Genomic DNA, 16,377 nt, shown 5'->3' with positions numbered 1-16,377 from the left:
GACATCCTACACGCAGTTGGAGTTGTGAGTCGATACATGGAGCATCCAACAACAACTCATTTCAAGGCAGCCAAGAGGATCCTACGCTATATCAAAGGTACAATCAACTTTGGCTTGTATTACTCTATTTCTGACGATTACAAGCTTGTTGGATATAGCGATAGCGATTGGGGTGGAGATGTAGATGACCGGAAAAGCACAAGTGGCTTCGTGTTTTTCATTGGAGAAACCGCTTTCACATGGATGTCAAAGAAGCAACCAATTGTCACTCTTTCTACTTGTGAAGCGGAGTATGTGGCAGCTACTTCATGTGTTTGCCATGCTATTTGGTTACGAAACTTGCTAAAGGAGTTGAACCTACCACAAGAGGAGCCAACAAAGATCTTTGTGGATAACAGGTCGGCAATAGCATTGGCGAAGAATCCAGTCTTCCATGATCGGAGTAAGCACATCGATACTCGTTATCACTACATAAGAGAATGTGTTACCAAGATGGATGTGCAATTGGAGTATGTGAAGACAAATGATCAAGTAGCTGATATCTTCACCAAGCCACTCAAGCGAGAAGACTTCATCAAGATGAGGAGCTTACTCGGAGTAACCAAATCAAGTTTAAGAGGGGGTGTTGAAAACTAAACTTGATTTGGATCAAACATCATTGGGTTAATCATGTGTTGATCCAAAACTTAGCCCAAATTCTAGAAAATCATCCACCTCCTTAAAATAAAAATATAGATATTCTTATAGAATTATCTAGAAAATTATGATAAAATAATCTAGATATTATGTTAGAATTATCTAGATTTAGGATTAAAATATTTGAGATATTTTGTATAATGGAGGCTATAAATACCTCCACTCCCCTTTCATTTTGTATCACCAAGAAATAAACAAAACTTGTAACAAGTAATAAAAAGCTTTCTTCTTCTAAGTTATAAAATCTTTCTTCTTCACAAAGCTTTTTTTCAAACACTTAAACACTTTTTCCATCTTTATAAAAATTTTCATTCCAACACATTTTTCTCCGACACACCGTAAACTTTTTAAAAATATATATGAACAATATACCCTTTCACATGTATTTTACAACGATGCACCATATTAAATAGATTGATACATTGACGTGTTTAGTTGTTTTAATTCCTCATACACACCACCGTTGTTGTCAAATTAGTAAATTTCTGGGTTTTACGCTGATATATTCAACTAATCTCATAGTGAAAAGGTTCCTGCAATTCTTCAATTTCAGATTTATATTTGCAAACGGGTATTATCTGCTTCTTATATTGACATTTAGCAAATGGATATTTTCAAAAGCCTCTAATGATCTATAAAAAGCCTGGTATTTGCCCCTTTTTCTTCATCCCTAAACTTGGCTTAATATTCAGCAAAGTAGAAGACAAACAATGGCCCTCAAAAAATTACTTGCCCTTGTGGTTCCTCTTGGTGTTGTTGAAGTCTCCATTGCAAAGCCATATGTGAACCCAATTAGGAACCAAAATGGACAGAGGAATCTACAAATGCATGTTGATCTTTACCTTGACTACTACTGCCTCAGGTGTCCCCAAGTGGAGTCCATTGGCCGCAGTGTCACATTTCAATACGTTTCTCGCAGGCCAATTCTTGCTGTTGCGCTTCTAATGATGCATTTTCAAGACTACTGTCTGAGTAGGTTAATGATTTCTGTTTTAGTAATACATGAGGATTCATGAGTGGGGAGGCTCATGTTCTTTACATAGTAATGTTTGCTCGTTCATAATTCACATGTGGATATTCATGTACATTAGGGATGTGATGGTTTCATTCTTCTAGAATATTAGTTATTTGCGAAGTTACCAAGTCAAAATTATGGATTTTATACTAAAATCATCTTACTGGCAAAATAAGTATTTAAATTGGAAACACAATTTATAACAAAGCATGGTTCCCTTTCAACAAGCGTGTTAGAAACAATTTATTTTTCTTATTTTATAAGTGTATTCTATAAATATATTAATCTTTATAAGTTGAAATTTTCATTTTAAATATCATCATATTTCATTGTAAATAGTTAAATATATAATGTATTTTTAGGTTACATTTAGAATTAGTATCATTTCCCCCGCGAACCGCGGGGGTCCATATCCTAGTATTATGTAATAGTTATTGACTTTTAATTATTCAATATATATTTATTATTTCATAATATGTAATAATTTATATATTTATATATATAATATTTATATTTAATTATATATTTTATTTATTATTTCATATAATACATAAAATAATTTATATATATAATGTTTATCCCGCGCAAGGCGCGGATCTTAGTTTAGTCTAATATTATTTCAATAAAAAATATATTATATGTTCAAATGGATTAACTTAATTTTTTAGTGATTCTAAGAATCCTTCTAATGATGACATGTGTCATAGGTAAAAAATTATAATGTTTTTCTATTAATATATAAGAGATATCAGTATTGTTGATCTGTTTACTTCACTAAGGATATATTTTCCAAATAGATAGAAAATTAAATAACCCTTTTCATTGTAATATAAATCAATTGCTCCTAAAAGTTATATAAAGTTAAAAGGAGTCCAACTCTGTATTTCTGCCTGGGTTCTCCCTTCGCAAGTTTTCTTGAAAGCCTCCCCAAATTTGCCGATCTGTTTCCTCACATCAGATGGATCAACTTTGTAGAAAATCGTCATGACAATCTGTCCAGCAGTTTCCTTACATTTCAAAATCTCCACCAGCTCATTCAAGCACCAACTTGACGAAGCATAGCTTTGTGAGAGCACCACGATCAAGATTCTTGATTCTTGTATTGCCCGAGTGAGTTCAGGTTTGATGATTTGGCTTCTCTGGATCTCTTGATCATTGAACATTATGATTCCATTGCGTTCAAACTGCTTGCGTAAGTGACTTAGAAATGATACACGGACATCTGCCCCGTGGAAGCTCGGGAAGACTTGGAATCTCCAGCTGCGAGATGATGAAGAAGAAAGATCCATGAGAGAAAATAGAGAAATGAAGTTTAGTTAAGAGAAGTTGAAGAAACAAATATCAGATATTCCCCTCAATGTGGTCTGGAAAGCTATATAGACATTCATTTCTTAAAAATATACAAGAATTTAATACATGATTTTGAAAAGAGAAGAAAATTAAGGTTTCTTTGTTTTCATTTTCACATAGATTTAAAGTTTCTTTGTTTTCATTTTCATTGCCTTAAATCAGCCAGCTTACAAAAGACTATGACCTCATTAGTCATTAACGTCCTAAATGGTTTTGAAAAGTTGTATTCTAAAGTTTGGTAAAAATTTTAACTTCTCTAGAGTTGGAGGAAAAAACATATAAGAAAGATTGATGATATCGTGACCTATTCAAAATCAAAACCATTTAGTTCTATTAAGCGGTAATCACAAGTTAGTTAAAAAGGCAATTTAGACCAGGAAATATTCTAATAATTTTTTTAAAAAAAATATGAGTTATTCTATTAATAACACAATAAATTTGTGTCATTCTAGTAAACTTCCCATAATAAAAGACAATATACATGGATTTGTACATAATACATTGCAGTATCGCACAATACTTAAAATTCTAAGCATGCGTCCATAAAAACAAAAACTTTGAACAGGTTTGATCTGGAGTCTCAAGACTTGTAGGAAACAACAAATTTGTATCTTTCATTTTCAAACTTTATTTTTGTATCTTATGGCTCTTTCACTTCTTAAAAGTACAAGAATTCAATATACGATTTTGAAAAGAAAATAAATCATGGCCTTGATTCCATTTATTTCCTTCAGAAGTGACAGTGGCTGAAATGTAAAACTGCTGAAATATATGTAGAACAAGACTAATCTAGATTCATTTCTTCGGAAACAAATATTGAGGTTGATGCTTGTAACTACGTTCTGCCGTTCTGGTATGAACGCTCTCTAGTTTCTTAGAAAATTCATCGTTCGATATGATATATCAGATGATATATTTATCAGTTGATTCAATACTTTCACAAAATATTATTCTTTTTTAGCAGCCACAAAATATGATCTACGGAAGAAATAAGAAGTATTTTTAAAACTATGATATGACTAAGCTATTAGAACTTATTTTAATATAATACCTTCTGCCAAATTTCCAGTTACTTTTTTTCATTGAAATTGCTCATTGAAGTGACGAGTAGGAAGCACAGTAAACTTGATAGCATGGAAGTTTTGTGGTGTCCGCTTCCAGAACAGCAAATTGAAATGAAATACTCCTTTTTTTTTTTGAAGAAATAGCTTAGAGCATCATTAACCCAAAAACCCATTTTGGGTCTCTTAATCATTTTTAAATATTAAATGTTAGTTAAAACATCTAGTTAAGAGACACCAACATATTTATGCTCTAATGGGAGTTTCTTATTTAGAGGTTCTTAAAAAAAAATTAACAAAAACACATGTGAAGGAGGAAAAACAAGAAAAAAAGAAGAAAGAACAAACATATGAAAACATACAATCCAAGTTAATATCAAACATTCATTCATATTCATAGACAAAGAGTGGTGAAAAGAGAATAAAGAAACTGACTTGAAGGGTGGATTTGCAGTGAAAGCACTTGAAGCAAGACTTGTGAAAAGGGACACCATCAGCTGAGAGAAGCTCCATAGGGTACACTGTCTTCTCGCACGCCCTGCATTTCTGCTGCGTTCCTGTAAATGACATCGTTTTTTGGCTCTCTAGCTCACTACACACCAAAAAAAACCCTGTCCACATATCAAAACCAGAACACAAAGGCAAACCCCATCAGTCCATCAAGCATTCTTAACTTATCAACATTGACAATGCTTAGCTGTTTGCATCAAATCAAGATACTCAAACAAAATTCAGAACAAAAGATTGATTCTTTATACTATAAACATTGTAAGACGCAGCCGGAGCAAGCACGTTTCTGTTCAGATCACCACAAGCAACGAGCGTGGTCCTCATATTTTTAATGATGGAGCTCATCAGAGAAAGAAATACAAAACACAAAAACCAAACACCTATCTGTTATATCATTACACAAAAACAGCATCGATCTAACCCAAAACATATACATGATTGTTTTCAATGCAATCAGAAAATGATACACAGGCTATAGAAAACAGAGTCTCAGTGAGTAGCCACAGAAGCAAGCTAGAGGATCCAGAACGAAAACTTTAACAACTCATTCTTTCAACGCAAAAACTGAGCAAACAATATATACATACAGAACACATAATGATTCAAAAGACTGTCTCACCAGATTCTTTCCTTCAACAATGACACGATTCTGGGATCTGATGACACGCTTAATGGTTTCAGAGAGAGAGAGAGAGAGACTGATTCAAGGAAACGACTTCTTCCTCAGCTGTTAACGCCACTGATCCACTGGGTTTCGATTCCATTATCCTTCCCTCCTCCTCTCTATTGATTCAAGGAAAACATCAGAGAGAGCATTGATTCAATTGAAACCTACAATACCACAAAGGGCCTCCCTGCTTGAACTTCCACTCATGAGTATTATCAATCAAAAGTGAGGAAGAGAGGAGACGATTCATCTGATTCTGAGAAGGGGACGAGAGATTCAACATGAAGCAAGAGAGAGCGACGTGTGTCTACAAGAGCCGTCTCTTCTGTCTCTTGATCAAGAGACGTCCCTTAAGATAATTGCATTTTTTCTTTTCTTTTTTAGCCTAAAAAAAATAAGAGACGGGTTAAGAGACACGGTTAAAGATGCTCTTACGATTCAAACACATGTTTCTGATTCCATGCAATGCATCGTAGAAAATAAATAGGTACAATAACATTATATATTAGAGATGGCTTACGATTCAAACACTCTGAACTTTCAAATTAAAGCCAAAATAACTTTCAACTCGTGTTTGAGCCAAAAAAATATCACAACTTTTAAATGTTGGTCATTATAACACCCATTTTTTGTTGATTCGGCCATTTTAGAAACTCGAAAAATCAATACTAAACCGTAAATGTATGCTAACTTACTAAACAACGTTGTTTTAAATACTACTTAAAAATTCTTCTTCGACACCAATACTATTATTCTCAGCCTCATTATCATTCTCAGCCTCATTATCATTCTCATTAGTCTCACCATCATCTTCATTATCACCTTCTTCACCGACTTGATTATGTTGTTCAATAATAGCTTCCCTAACGCTTTCCACTTAAGATCTCTCAATACGACGAACCCGAAGTAACTCATCGTCCTAGCCATCCTTTGCATTATCAATGGTTTTGGGTTTTGGAGATTAGAAGATTGAGAGATTAGAGAATTAAAAAATTTAGGTTTCGCGAAAGAGAGAATTATTTAAAAGAGATGTCTTGAGCAATCAGAGAAGCGCTTTGATAAACAGATTTTTATGCTTACATATGTAAAACGACATCATTTCATTAATGTTTAATCAATTTTTAAAATGACATCGTTTATCGAGTTAACAGACGTTTAGGGGTTTATTAGTTGACTTTTCAGGTTTCTAAAATGGCCTAGTCAACAAAAAAATAGAGTTAAAATGACCAATATTTGAAAGTTGGAGTATTTTTTGGTTCAAAAGTGAGTTTAAGGTTTTTTTTGCTTTCATTTGAAAGTTTAAGGTTTCTACGGTTGTTTTCTCTCTCTTTTTTTTTTTTTTGGTGACATCGAAAGCTCCATATCTTATTAAGTAACTACCAAGAGGTTGGCCTCATGAGCCATCCAGCTTGGGAGCTGAGAGTTTACATGGGAAAAAGCAAGACCACGAGACCGAGCTCCTTTTGCAAGGTTATCGCGAGTTATCTCATTTAACTCATGATCTAGATATATGAGTTCGAGTTTATAAATAAGAGCTGAGCTAATTCATGAATAATCTGAGCTCACTATGAACTGGGCTAAGTTGAGCGATCCAACTCATTTTGACACTCCTACGAATATGGAAGAATAACAAATTCATAACTCAAATAATATAAAATATAATATAAAATGCAACAAATACGTATAATTGAAATAATGAAGCATAATGTAAAAAAACTGTTTATTTTTTATGCTCTCATTCGGCGCAATGCGCGGGTCTCTACCTAGTTAACATATTAAAATCAGATTATATTTTGTGTACTTGAAAGTGAGCGAATTGGAAGTTTGGATAATCAAAAGTTTTTTTTGTTTTTACTAAAAGATGACCAAATGATATCTTGTGTACTTTGTGCTATACTGAAAGTTTGAAGGACTAGCCGCTCTCAAGCACGAAGACCTGAACAAAGATGACCATATATATAACCAGGTAAGATTTACATTGTCACAAAATAAAGGGGATCATACATTGTCATTCCGCCCCAGTGTATAGAACCATATTGGAAGTCGATCAAAACAGGGAGATAATTATTTGGTACATATTTGTTTGGTTCAAAAACGTCGTCTTTTGGTTCCCCATTTCAGATTTATAGAAGCACCTGTCATCGTCGTGTTCATGGCACGTTTCCTGGATACAGATATGTAGTCTTCTTCAACGCCATCTCCACCAGAGGCTTCGCTGGGTCCAGATTCAGATATTGTGTCACTGATAATATCAGCTTCTTCGTCTTCATCTGAATCTTGGCCGGATTCCTGTGTGTTCCAGTGGTTACTGTCACCATCTTCGTCGCCAGAACCTCCATTGTTGCTTCCGTCGAGTTCCTCCTTGAATATATGGACACCACATTCAATAACGTCGAAGTCGACGCTGGTGAATTCAAACGTTAGCTCTCCACTCTCTTCAAAGCATCCGTACTTGAGAAGTAAGTAGGAGGGAAAAACTAAGAGATGCTTGTGTTGATATGATGAGATGAAGAATCCATATATCTCGATAGCTTGGAAGGAGTTTGAGTAGCCTTTGCGCATCCAGCGACAAGACAAGTAGTACTTATCATATATATCAGCTAGGTTGTTAGACGAACAAACGAGGCACACCTTAAATATGGAGAGGGCGGAGATAGGGAAGCTCAAGGTATTTCCTATGGCTCGGTGCTCGAACTCTGCGGGGACTTGGGTTCCAGGTAACCATGACCACCCCAACTGAAGCAGATGAAAGCGTTGGTTGGCAATTTCATTTCGTGCTTGTTGGTCCAGTTTGAAGCAGTTGGTGAAACTGAGCTTCGCAAATGGTGTCATCAAAGGGCAAGGAACGGTCTCCAGTGATTCACAATAATTTGCGTTTAGAGACTTGAGAAAACAAGGGAGCTCTGGCAGTGATTTGAGTTCTGTGCAGTCAAAGAGTCTAATTTCTCTTAACATGTGTAAACCTTTTAGGCAGCATATTGTTTCAATACCAGAGAAGCTTAGGTCTAGTGTAGTTATAGTAGCCGGCAGTTGTGTTAGTGTCTTCAGATTTGGATTTTCGCTTAGACAAAGAGAGAACTCACGAGAAATCGAAAGGGTAGTCACTGGAGGCACTTCTTTTGCCGCTGGGACTGACATACCGAATGTTGTCATGTTCGTACGCGATATTTGTATGTCAATGGGATTAGGGGACGCAAAGGTGCAGTTACTTGGAACAACTTCTAGCTTTGTGCAGGAAATCATACACAAGTAATTTAGTTTACCAAGATTTGAAGTAGTGGGGGGAAGCTCTATCAAACTCTGGCAACCACCCAGTTTCAGTTTCTCAAGATTTGGAGCATTTGAAAGGTCTGGGAGTTCCTTCAAATGGTAGTATTGATGAGAAACATCCCACATCGGAAATATAAGAATTAATCTACTACTATATTAAAGGGTTAGGGCCAATCCACTAATCACCAATTGGTTTTAAGTTGGAAGCCCATAATTAAACCTGAATCTAACATGGTATCAGAGCGATAAGATCCTTTGATCTAATTTACTACAACTACTACTACTATACCGATGTTGGGAGGGTATTGATGAGAAACATCCCACATCGGAAATATAAGAATTAATCTATTACTATATAAAGGATTAGGGCCAATCCACTAATCACCAATTGGTTTTAAGTTGGAAGCCCATAATTAAACCCGAACCTAACAGGTAGGAATTACACAAATCCATCCGCTTGAGATTTGTAAGCGGCTGAAAGTAAATACCAGAAAAACAGAAGACCATCATTACATGAGGAGAAATGACAGATATCATTTATATATTCAGCGTAACCCAAATATTAAAACCAACCTGGATTCCTTCCCAAAGCTTTTCTAATTGGCTTTCTCGAAGATCAAGTTCGACAAGACATTCCGAATGAAATGTAGCAGGAAGACACTTGCTTGGGTATGCCTTCCAATGTAGAAACCTTAGACGTTGCGGAAGCTCTATCTCTTCAGATATATCCATTCTATCACACCCATCATATTTACTTTTGATAACTTGAGGAACCTGAGATTAGGCATTCCTTTGAAAGCTCCCTTGCTTATGAACACTTCGTTGATTGCTGATGTATTAAATGATATGCCAACCACTTTGCTAGTAACCTAAACCAAATCCCAAATTAAAAAAAAAAAAGTATTTCTGTCACAATATATAGCTTTTGTTTATCTTAGCGATATGACTTGCTCAGGCAAATATTTTTAAAAAAAGTTACTAAGAAGCAAAGGATTAATAGACTCACAGTATCATTTTGTAGGACATCACATATGTCATTAGCATCAACTAAGATTTGGCGATTCCAAGGCTTTAGTCTACGAATAGCTCTTTTACCCACTTGTAGTAATCTGTGCATCACTATTTCACCACGTGCAGATATCTCTATGAGAGATTTTTTTACTAGGATTTTCAACCCGTTTTTAACATCCAAGTCAATTCCAGCCAGCATGGTTTTCACAAGATCACCATCTTTATACTTGAAGAAGATTGCAATATAGAGAAATAGTGTTTGCTCATTGTCTTCTAAACTTTCGTAGCCAATTTTTAACACTTTCTCGATATCTTGATCAAGAATATTTTCTAGCCTGACCATTACATCTGTCCATTCGTCCTTCCTCTTCCCACGTAGAGATGAACCCACAACACGAAGAGCCAACGGAAGCTTGCAACAAAGTTCTGTTATCCTTATAGCAAGCTTTTTAAAACCCTCTGTAGGATAGCATTGTTTGAAAGCATATCTACACAAGATTTCAAGAGCTTCATCTATAGATGGAAAACTCACATGGTATACATTATCCTACTTCCAAAACCAAACCAAGAAGTATCTCCAGCCAAAGCCTCTAATTGCTTTAGACTGGTTACATCATCAAGAATGATGAGCACTCTCAAGTTACTTAGCCTTTGTTGTAACACACCTAGATGGCATATCCTTGTACCATCTTGGTTCAAAACCTTTGACAGAAGTTGTTCTTGTAAAAGAAACTGCAGACCATAGTCATCAAGACCACTACTAGGATAGCTTCCCCTAAGGTTTTCTGTAAAACAAGTAAGCTGAAACTTATGAGAGAAACGACTATGTAAGGCTCTGGCAATGGTTGTCTTACCAATCCCTGCAGGACCTGAGATTCCAACCATCTTTACTCCATCATAATCAAAATCTAGCAAATTCTCCATTTCCCTTAAATGAGTCTCAAGTCCCACCATGCCATCAAAATCCCTAGATGATGTTGCATTCAATTTATCTGAAACATCTCTTGTGATCTTCTTGATAGTCACAGAGATATCATTTTTTCTTTTCTGAATGAATGTTAAATTTATTGGAATAAAAAATAGCTTTACAAAGAATGAGACATATGGCTGAAGTTGTTTTGAAGTTTGTATTTTTTTTTTTTTTATCAATGAAGTTTGTATCTAACATCCTTTTTCCCACTATTCTATGACATGTACTTCTAATATTCATTCAAGAAAACATTCTCTTAATCAATCAAATTCCAGTAGTTCCTCCCAATCACAACAAGACACCATTAACTGTTGTTTTTAACTAACTTGTGATTACCGCTTAATAGAACTTAATAGATAAAAACAGAGATTAGTTGAATACGAACCATTTTTGGAAGTCTTCTCCAGCAATGTTTCCTACGTTTTTCAAAGCTTTGCTCCACTTCTGCCTTTCCTCGTCCGGCTTATCTGCACAAGTTTCATTGAAAGCGATCCCAAAATCGCCGGTCTGGAAGCGTACATCGGATGGTTCCACTCCGTAAAAGATGGTCATCACTATCTGTCCCATAGTTTCCTTGCACTTCAGTATCTCCACCAATTCATCTAAACACCAGCTTGAAGAAGCGTTTTTCTTGGAGAGAATCACGATCGAGATCTTTGATTCTCTTATACCATTTGTGAGCAAAGGAGCTATCTCTTGGCTTCTCACAATCTCTTGATCATTAAACATTGTGATCCCGCTGCGTTTAAATTGCTCGCGCATGTGACTGAGAAGTGTTTTACGGACGTCAGGCCCGTGGAAGCTCGAGAAGACGTTGAACTTGTAGTTGCGAGACGCAAAGGAAGAAGCAGACGCCATGAGAGACGAGCTGAGAGAGATGGAAGGACAGTGAGATGTTTGCAGATGAATGAAATCAGATATTGTTTACTTTGAAGTCAATGTTGTTGGAAAGCTTTATAAAAGCATAAATAAAAAGGTATGCTTCCTTCCACTGACTACTGAGGCAGACGCGTAATAATTTGAATGGAGTTGTTAAGTGGTCATCGTCATTAAGTTTGCAAACAAAAAGAGAGTCAAATAAACTAGTGTTTTTCAGATATTTTAAGAAGACCAATCAAGTGGCCAAGACTTTGAAAAAGAGATTTGGTTCCTCTAAACTCATAGGAAGCTACAAACTTGCTTCCCCTGGCCGTTTTCACATGTAAAAAGATTTGTTTATACTTTTAAGTTCTTGGAATTGCTCCAATTCATCTCCATTTGGATTTTAAAATGGGTATATACAGTAGAGAAGCAGCTCTAACGATCTGAATGTTATACTTTGAATGATATAAGAACATAAAGTCGTTGCTCTATTCACGGAACAATACACATTCGACTTTAGTTAATCTTGTCGCTGCTGCCAATGACATTAGGTGTTTGCTTCTGCTCATTTTGTTTGAATGTAACAAGAACATGCTGCAGATTCTGAATATTTGTATCTATTAGTAATAGAGTTATGTTTCGAAGAAAAGTACCAACCATGATTCCAAAGAGATTGCAATTGTTGGCTTCCAACTTGAATCTATGGTCTTCTTCCCCAAAATAAGCTTGCAATGCTTCTCATAGGATGGGAGAGGTCCAAGGAGAGGAGGATCCAGCTCCAGCAACCTGTAGGTGTCTCGGCTTTGCCATTTTCTTTCGAATCACAGATTAGTCGATCCCTAAGCTCACTGTCTCTAGAGTCTTGAGAGGCTTTGCTGGCTTCATCAAACTCAATCATTCTTCTTCTCTTGCTTTCCTCCGTCATGATCTGGACACCACATGCAATAATCTCGAGCTCCTGGCATGTGATGAATTCAAACATAATCTCATTCCCCTGTTCAAGCCATCCATGCACGTCAACCAAAGAAAAACATAGATGTTCCGCCCGGATATTGCGGAGATGGAAATGAATGTGATGGTCAGTGGGGCAACCCTTGTTTACGCGAATGCGACAGAAAAACTCGGGTTTGAGTTCGCCAATATACTGTTTACGGGAAACCACAATGCAAAACCTAAATTCTCTGAAATCTGACCGGATGGTCAAGGCGTTTCCTATAGTTCTGTGATCAAACTTGGCAGGTATTTTTCTTCCAGGTAGGCATGCCCGCAATGATAGCTGGATTACTCTCCTTGCTTCTCGACCCAATTTGAAGCAGTTGGTGATGCTGCAGCTTGATTCAGAGTCAAAAGCAAGAGATACGGTCTTCAATGATTTACAGGATTCTACTATTAGTGTTTTGAGTGAGGCGGGGAGCTCTGGCAGTGATGCAAGTTTTGGACATCCAGCTACACAAAGCCATACTAACCCATGCAAATCTTTGATACAGTCAGGGATTCTCTCAATTCTCTTGATGTTTGCGCTGTCTCCGTAGAGAGCGAGTGACTTGAGGGAAGAAGACCAATGCCTTACTGATTTAGAAATTTTTTCTAACATTGTGTCGGCGATTGAGAGTGTTCTGATGTTCGTGGAAATATCTGAGAAGTTTCTCAGTTGTGAGCATCCTTCCATTCCAACAAAAGCAAGAGGTGCCAAATTGAAGAGAGCCGGAACAACTTGTAGCTTTACGCAAAAACTCATTTGCAGGAACTCAATTTTGCGAAGATTCCCAATAGAGGAGTGAATCTCTACCAAATTCTTGCAACCACGCAGTACCAAACTCTCGAGCATTGTAGTATTTGAAAAATCCGGGAGTTCCTTTAAATTAAAAGACCAGGACAAATCCATTTTCTTCAGATTTGTAAGTGCCTGAATGTAAAACGAAACAACAAAAGGAAGAGCATCAAGACATGATAAAGAACACACTTGTCTTCAAAAGCAAGTATCGAAACTAACCTGAGTTCCTTCCCAGAGCTTTTGGAGGTGGCTGTGTCGCATTTTGAGCTCCACAAGATTTTCCAGGTAAAATCGAAGAGGGAGACTCTTTCTAGGGTATGCCTTCCAATGTAGTAACCTTAGACGACGCGGAAACTCCGTCTCCTCAGGTATATGCAATAAATCATTTCCATCATCTTTACTTTTGTAAACTTTGAGGAATCGCAGATTAGGCATCCTTTTAAAAGCTCTTGGACACATCTCTAGTACCCTAAACCAATTACATTATTACAATTATAAAATGGAGTGTTAGTGACTTAATTGTTTGAAGTATAAATTAATAAAAATGGAATATATAACAAAGAAAATAGAAATAACTTACTTTGGCTCGTTCAAGAACATCACAAATCACTTGAGCGTCTGTTAAGATCCGGCGTTTCCAAGGCGCTTCTTTGTGAACGACCTGTCTACCCACTTGTTGTAGTAACTTGTGCATCACTATTTCTCCTTTGGTAGATACATCTATGAGAGATCTATTGACCAGGATTTTTAACCCGTGTTTGATATCCGAGCTATTGTCAGTGAACATGGCTTTCACAAGATCAGCATCATTACGGTTGAAGAAGACTGCAATGTGGAGAAATAGAGATTGCTCTGTCTCATGTAAACTCTCATAATCGACTCTTAGTACTTGCTCGATATCTTGATGATCAAGAATAGTTTCTAGCCTGTTCATCACGTCTTCCCATTCATCCACTTTCTTCCCGCGTAAAGATGAACCCACCACTCGCAGACCCAATGGAAGATTGCCACACAGCTTCGTCACTTTGAATGCAAGCACTTTAAAACGATCATGTGGATAGCTTTGTCTAAAAGCATATCTACAAAAAATCTCAAGAGCTTCTCCTCTAGATGGAAACTCCACATGGTATGTATTGTTGATACCATGCCGCTGCAGAAGCTCTTTGTTTTCTGTGGTAACTACAACCCTACTTCCAGGACCAAACCAAGTAATATCTCCAGCCAACGCCTCCAGTTGTCTTATATTGTTCACATCATCAAGAATGATGAGCACTCTTTGGTCGTGTAGCCTTTCTTCTATAACACCTAAATGGCATATCCTAATACCATCTTGTTTAAAAATATTCGAAAGCAGCTCTTCTTGTAAACGATACTTCAAACCATACTCATCAAAACCTGTAGGATAGGTTACCCTAAGGTTGTCTACAAAACAAGTAAGCTGAAACCTATTCGACAATAGACTATGCAACGCTCTGGCAATGGTACTCTTACCAATCCCTGCAGGTCCCGTGATTGCTACCATCTTAACTTCATCATTATCTAAATCGAGCAAAGACTCAATTTCTCTCAAATGAGCTTCCAATCCCACTATGCCATCAAAATCCTTAGATGGTGTTGCATTTAGTTTGTTGGAAACATCGGTAGCAATTTTGTCAACCATAGCCGCTTCATTGACCCCAACAAAAGAGAAAAATAAATTGTTTCCATCAAATTTTCATGACAGAAAGAATCACAGATATACCATTCCCATAATCATTTAAGCTATATAAACTCTATTCACCTTAATGCTTCTACTTGTTCGTCATCTAATTAATAGATGAGGAAAACAAAATCAATATAATTAAAAACAAACCAGTTTATGAGGTGTTCTCCGGCTATGTTGCCCACGTACTCCAAAGTTTGACTCCATCTTTCCTCCTTCTCCTTTGTTTTACGACGATCACATGTTTCCTTGAAAGCCCTCCCAAAATGTCCGGTCTGTTTCCGTACATCAGCTGGATCTACTCCGTAGAAGACAGTCATCACGATTTGTCCAATATCTTCCTTGCACTTCAAAATCTCCAACAGCTCATCCAAACACCATCCGGAAGAAGCATAGTTCTTCGAGAGCACGATAATGGAGATCCTCGATTCTCTGATCGCTTGCGTGAGTGCAGGAGCAATAATATGACTTCTCTCGATCCCTTGATCATCGAACATCGTAATTCCATTGCAGCTAAACTGTTTGCGCAAGTGACTGAGAAACGTTTTACGGACGTCTGGTCCATGGAAGCTCGTGAAAACGCGGTATCTCCAGGTGCGACGCGATGAAGAAGCCATTAGAGAGGTCTTACTTGAGAGGATCGTGAGTTGTTCTTCAAAATCAAGGATTCAGAGAGAGGTCTTACTGTTGAGTCTTTTGACTATTGACCGACACGAAGTTTCTCCGTCACTTTGAAAAGTAAACGAAATGAGTGAACTAGAATTAGCAGGTAAATAGAATCTTTTTTTTTTTTTTTTTTTTGAACACGATAATTAATTAATTAGACCTCCAACCAAAACTAGTTGGGGAAAGCAGAGTACATAGCAGATTTGGCTAAGGTATCAGCAATAGAGTTTTGTGATCGCGGAATGAAACTAAAAGAAATGCGAGAAAAACGATAAGATAGAGCCTCGATGTCCCGAATGATTCCGTAGATATCCGCCGAATGATACTTCGAGGAGAGGGCATTGATGAGTGCCTGACAGTCTGACTTGATGCAGATTAAAGTGATTCCAGCGTCGAGGGCGTGGAGGAGGGCTGACTGGATGGCGAGTGCTTCAGCAATCAGAGGTGATGAGATGTGTTCAAACATACGGGTGCCTTGTAGAGTGATAGTCTTCTCAGGTGTTAGGATATACCAGCCACACCCTGCTCTGTTCGTGGACGATTGCCAGGCTGCGTCAGTGAAGCAGGCCGGTTCAGTGGTGATCGTGAGTGTCGGTGGTAATCGAGGATTTCGTGCGATAGGAGGATCAAGGCCTGGTAGTTGCGCTGCATTCCATTCCCGGGCGTTAGCAATGGCTTTGGAGAGAATATCAGTAGGTTCAAAGTTCCTATTCTCGAAGATAAGGTAGTTCCTTACTGTCCAAATTGCCCAGCAAATCCATGGGAAGATCGTTTCTTTGATTCCTAATGGCGGAAGGTTGATGTAGTTCGCTGACTCCAGAAAA

General features: G+C 37.2%; 3 pseudogenes; all 3 read right to left on the bottom strand.

Annotated features, from left to right (window-relative positions):
* Positions 1-3,000, bottom strand: part of LOC106314317 — a 24,050-nt pseudogene extending 21,050 nt beyond the window's left edge.
* Positions 3,001-7,236: 4,236 nt separating this feature from the next.
* LOC106318342 lies at positions 7,237-11,467 on the bottom strand (annotated as a pseudogene).
* Positions 11,468-11,876: 409 nt separating this feature from the next.
* LOC106318343 lies at positions 11,877-15,538 on the bottom strand (annotated as a pseudogene).
* Positions 15,539-16,377: the final 839 nt, after the last annotated feature.

The sequence above is a fragment of the Brassica oleracea genome, chromosome C9 (genome assembly GCF_000695525.1).
Source record: "Brassica oleracea var. oleracea cultivar TO1000 chromosome C9, BOL, whole genome shotgun sequence".
In the NCBI taxonomy this organism is placed as follows: domain Eukaryota; kingdom Viridiplantae; phylum Streptophyta; class Magnoliopsida; order Brassicales; family Brassicaceae; genus Brassica; species Brassica oleracea.
Note: the sequence above shows the minus strand (reverse complement) of the source record. Positions and strands in the feature narration are given on the sequence as shown.